The following is a 4,963-nucleotide window of genomic DNA, read 5'->3' as shown; positions in this document are numbered from 1 at the left end:
TTGACTCCATGTGCTTGGGGAAAAATTAACTATGGTAGTTGGGAGCATGTGGAGAGTAGCCTCTTCAAGCCTTGTTGGAAAGGAGAGAGAGAAGAGGGCTCGGGGGCCCATGGATAACCTTCAAAGCCAGGCCTCCCCTGACTCACTTCCTCCATCTGGTTCACTCTGGTTCACCCCGCGAGTTTCCACGACCTCCCAGAACGTGACCACCAGCTGGGAGCCAAGCATTCAACGCAGGAGCTAAGATGTACACTTCAAATTCAAACCGTAACAGAGGCCACTCTGCCTCAGACCTCAGGGCACTCCTCTCTGTCCTGTGGTGGCCTGACAGTCCTTGTACCGGATGTAGGTTGTATAGCTGTTCAATTGCAGGCGTGCAAGGAAATCAACGAGCGCGTTCTTCACAGTGATTTTGGAAGAAGTTATAATATTGTGTCATGTCTTCTCCAGAGATGAGGCGCGTGGAAGTCATGACCTTTGACCCTCCTTCTGTGTCCCCAAGCATGAAGTTCAGGCTCAGCACACTGCCAGGGCTCTGCTCCACGTAACCACACAGCTCTGCTGGGAAAGGAGTGTCAGTAACCAGTGTCTCCTTATGTCCTGCCCCTAAGTCTGTACTCAGTGACCTTCCCGCTTAGCAGGAACCTCAGCTGCAGGCAATGATTTGTCTGAAGGCTCATGCCAGGTTGTCAAGCGATCCTAGGCTATCAAGATGAAAAATAATAGAGTCAGTAAAAAAAAAAAAATTACCAGACAGTAAAGATGTACATGGGAGTGGGTGGGCACAGAGAGACCCAGGTGGGAAGACAGTCCAGAGAAAGGGGTGGAGCTCAGCGTTCCTCTGGAGAGCCCCACCCAGCTCAGCCCGTGGTTTGAGTGAATGCAATGCACACGCTCTCTCCACCCCATAGCACTGGTGGGGCTGGGTTGCCTGAAGCAAACTCTGGACCCTTGAGGAGCTCACAGTGACAGGTGCCATTATACAGCATGACAAGAAGAGCAAGAATTCTCACACAGGGTGTGGAGGCAGCATGGAGCAAAGGCCGTTAATCCTGCTTGGGGCTGGGGACAGGAAGAGACACAGAGAATCTGATGACTCAACTCATATGTTTACTTATCCGTCTAACAAATAGATGCTGAGAGCCTACCATGACACAAAACAGTGACTGCTCTAGCGAAGTCGCGTCTGAGGACTTCTAGACAGAGGGGGGGGGGGGGCTCGTGCCTGCCTGAGAGAGCCTTCGCCACAAGGCAGATTATTGAAAGAACTGTAGAACTTTCTCGGATATAGGGGATTGTCTATGGCGGTATCGGTGCTTCGTGAAGAGTGACGTCACTTCCTGGTCTCCATGGCACCATGCTCTGCTCTCTTCTCCCTCCTGGACACTGCCACCCTTCAGTTCACATCCTCATCTCTCCATCTCTTCTCCCTGGTCATCAGCTTCCAGTGTGATTTCCAGACAGGTAGGTGAAATGACAGTCAGACAAATAAAACGTGGTCACGTGTTAAGGATTTATTTAACTCATTAAAGAAGGGACCAGCCAGATGGCAGAGCTGGCGCGGAGGGCATCTAAAGAGCTCTTTGTGTCACCTAAGCGCTGTAGTAAGAAAGCTGGGGAAGATTTCTTGCTAGATACAGAACTGGCTAATAACCTTCGGGACAGCTAAGACCACAACACTTGGAGTTTTGTTTTTCTAGCAGACAAAAGCATTTGCATCTCCATCAGACACTCATCGACAGTAACTTCACTGAGTGTGGACTTAATCAATAGGAAACAACGCATCAGGAAAAAAGCACATTCCCACAGTATAGGGACTGGCACCAAGCTCTTGTTTTTGTTAATAAAGTTTTATTTACTCCCATCAGGCCCGTTCACTTAACCGTTGCTTTATCAAGGTTATATGAATCATAAGACCAAAGGGGAACTCTGTCGAGCCATAGAGAACGAAGCAACCCTAGGGCGGCTCTGTCAGTCAGTGATCTCCTACAAACAGCGAGACAGCAAGGCCACACAGATCTCCTTGCCTCGCTTGCACTCTTTGGGATCGTTAGTATTGTGCCTCGTTACCCTGGTTTCCCCTACACGTGTAGTCCAGACCCTTAGCAGACCTTCAACACCATATGCTTCACATTCATGCCGCCCTGTTTACAGTCTTCCCAAGTTCCCATCACCTGCTGGTCCAACTCACCTTGCAAAAATCCTGAGCCCCTGGACCCCCAGTTACCTTGTGGCGGGTGCTACTATGATACTATCTGTAGGCAACACACATCCCTTCGGGAGCCCCAATAGAGAGCATGGTTTTCTGTTTGCCCACACTTGGAGGCAGAAGGAAGATCTTGGTGCAAGGGGATTGAAACTGAGGTCCAGTTCATAGGCCGGAGATCACAGTCACAGGTGTGCTGGTTTAGTACAGAGACTTAGTGTACAACCTAAGAGAGAGACATGGTTTGAGAAATTCTCTAAAGGAGTCCAGTGCTCTTACCACATAAACTAAAGGTAACTGTGTGAGGTCACTGGGTGTGTGCGTTTGCTTGACCATGGTAACCACTTCTCTGTCATATCTGTGTATCAAAACATGCTGTCCACCCTAAATGTGGCCAGCAAAAGAGGGATTTAATAGCAAGCAGCCCCCGGTTTCTGGGGACCAGCTTGTTTATGAATCCTGGCAGCTGGTCCAGTGCACCACGCATGAGTGTGTTCCTCCAGCCCGTGTCTTTGTGTGGCTTTGAAATGAGTACTGTGCTGAGATGAACAGACAGAGGAAGAGACGAGAGCACAGCTGGAGGGAGGGGAGGGCCAAGAGGACAACATCTGCTTTCTATTCCCCAGGCTCGGGGCCAGGCGCCCTCCCGGTGTAACGTTTCTTCGTTCTGTATAAACAGAGAGGATGATTCTCGTAATCTCGGCAACAAAATACACAGGCATAAAAACGGGTCATATTTTACTCTAATGAGAGAAACGAGGGACGATTTCCTTCACACAGAGAAGCCTGGGTTGCTCTAATTAACACCAAATGGTCCTGCGGCCAGTCGCAAACATGATGAAGAGGTTGTTGGGATTGGAAGAAACCTGGGGCTTCGGGAGGGGCTGAACCTTTGCCAGCCTCCTTTATACCATCCCCAGCCACTGCCGCCACCACCCCAGCCACTGCCACCACCCCAGCCACTGCCGCCACCACCCCAGCCACTGCCACCACCCCAGCCACTGCCGCCACCCCAGCCACTGCCACCATCTCAGCCACTGCCACCACCACCCCAGCCCTCCAGTGCTGGCTCCCAAAAATAAGGGGAAGAAATTAACATCATTAGTACTTTCTATATGATTTACGCACATACTTGTTCACCTAAGCATAAGAACATCCATAGAGCATACAGCACATTATACATACTGGATCTTACTCATACACTGCACAATACCACACTCAGAAACACTACAAACACACCACATATATACCATATACATACACGGTCACACACATACCTCATACATAACACACACACTGCATCATCTACATACACAGTCACATACCCACTGCATATATAACATAAACATCACCTATATACCATATACATACACACATACAGTCACATACATTTTACCATATACATACACACATGCAGTCACACACATCACATATACCATATACATACAGACACACCACATGTATATCATATGTACACACAGTCACACACATACCACACACACACACACAGTCACAAAGCACTCTGCACCCTGATTTTTGAAGCCCAGAACACTAAGGTTCAGAGAAGTAATGTAATCTCAACAAAGATCTCACAGCATGAAAGTTGCAGAAGAGCCTTAACCATTGATATAAATTCGACTTTCAAATCTCACCTGTGACAATAAGGTGTGTATGTACAGTTTTATGATCCAGTCACAGGTACCTCTCCTTTCCCGTTGACGCTTGCCTCCCTGTCTGTTCAGGTGCTGGGGTCTCCAATTTAGATAATTCACACTAGCTATTTGGTTGTGGCCCCTTCAAAATTTAGCGCACAAGACAACAGGCTTAGCTTAGCGTACTGGCCTTCAGCACACACATGGATCACCCATTCCAATCAAGTCTCCTTCTGACTCACCTTCTCTTTGAGCCAGTCGCCCATTTGAGAGGTGAGAATCGCTGAGGGCCCTGCGAAGAAAGGCTGAGAGAACACACAGAAGGGGCTTGCACACAGAGCGTGGCCCAGAGTTTGCCTGTCGAAAAGCTGCATTCCCATCATCAAGACCCAAAGTTGAGCCTGTCTTCTCCAGAGGACACCACTGCCATCAGAGGCAGCTGTCATAGGCCCCACTGTACTCTCCCTTCACCCCTGAAAACATATTACCCCATTATGTGTGTGTCTGCCTGCCAGTATTGATCGACTTACAGCCAGCTCCGTTAGACTGGACTACTGAACTTAAAGCCAGCTCCTGGGGTGTTGCATTAGGAGCTGCAGCAGGGCTGCGTCCCCGGCACACGGCCGCCCGCATGGCTAGCTTATGCCTGAAATAATTACACGGAAACTGTATTCTTTCAAACACTGCCTGGCCCATTATCTGTAGCCTCTTATTGGCTAGCTCTTACATATTGTTCTAACCCATTTCTAATATTCTGTGTAGCCCATGAGCTGGCTTACCAGGGAGGATCTTAACCTGCGTCTGTCTGGAGTGGGAGAATCATGGCGACTCCTTGACTCAGCTTCTTTTTCCCAGAATTCTCTTCTGTTTTCCCTGCCTACCTAAGGGTTGGCCTATCAAATGGACCTAGGCAGTTTCCCCTTTTTCTGTTTAAACAAAAAAGAAAGGCTTTCATTTTAACATAGTAAAATTACATATAGCAAAACAGTTATCAAGCAAGAATTACAGTTACAATATATCTATTTTATCTTTTATCATAACCAAGGAAAACTATAACTATCTATTCATTCTTCAACTCCATCAAAGACTCCAGAAGGATATAATA

The 4,963-nt window shown here is 48.1% G+C and overlaps 1 long non-coding RNA gene across 1 annotated transcript; it reads right to left on the bottom strand.

The window, feature by feature from the left end:
* Nucleotides 1–1,114: 1,114 nt before the first annotated feature.
* Nucleotides 1,115–4,699, bottom strand: LOC126497866 (uncharacterized). The gene is made up of 3 exons (XR_007590705.1): nt 4,638–4,699; nt 4,101–4,163; nt 1,115–2,432 (listed from the first exon to the last, which is right to left on the bottom strand). It is a non-coding gene; the product is annotated as an uncharacterized lncRNA (long non-coding RNA).
* Nucleotides 4,700–4,963: the final 264 nt, after the last annotated feature.

This window comes from Alexandromys fortis, unplaced genomic scaffold, assembly GCF_014885135.2.
Source record: "Alexandromys fortis isolate MF-2015 unplaced genomic scaffold, M_Fortis_MF-2015_v1.1 scaffold_13, whole genome shotgun sequence".
Lineage (NCBI taxonomy): Eukaryota > Metazoa > Chordata > Mammalia > Rodentia > Cricetidae > Alexandromys > Alexandromys fortis.
The sequence above is the reverse complement of the archived record's forward strand: the minus strand, read 5'-3'. Positions and strand labels throughout refer to the sequence as shown.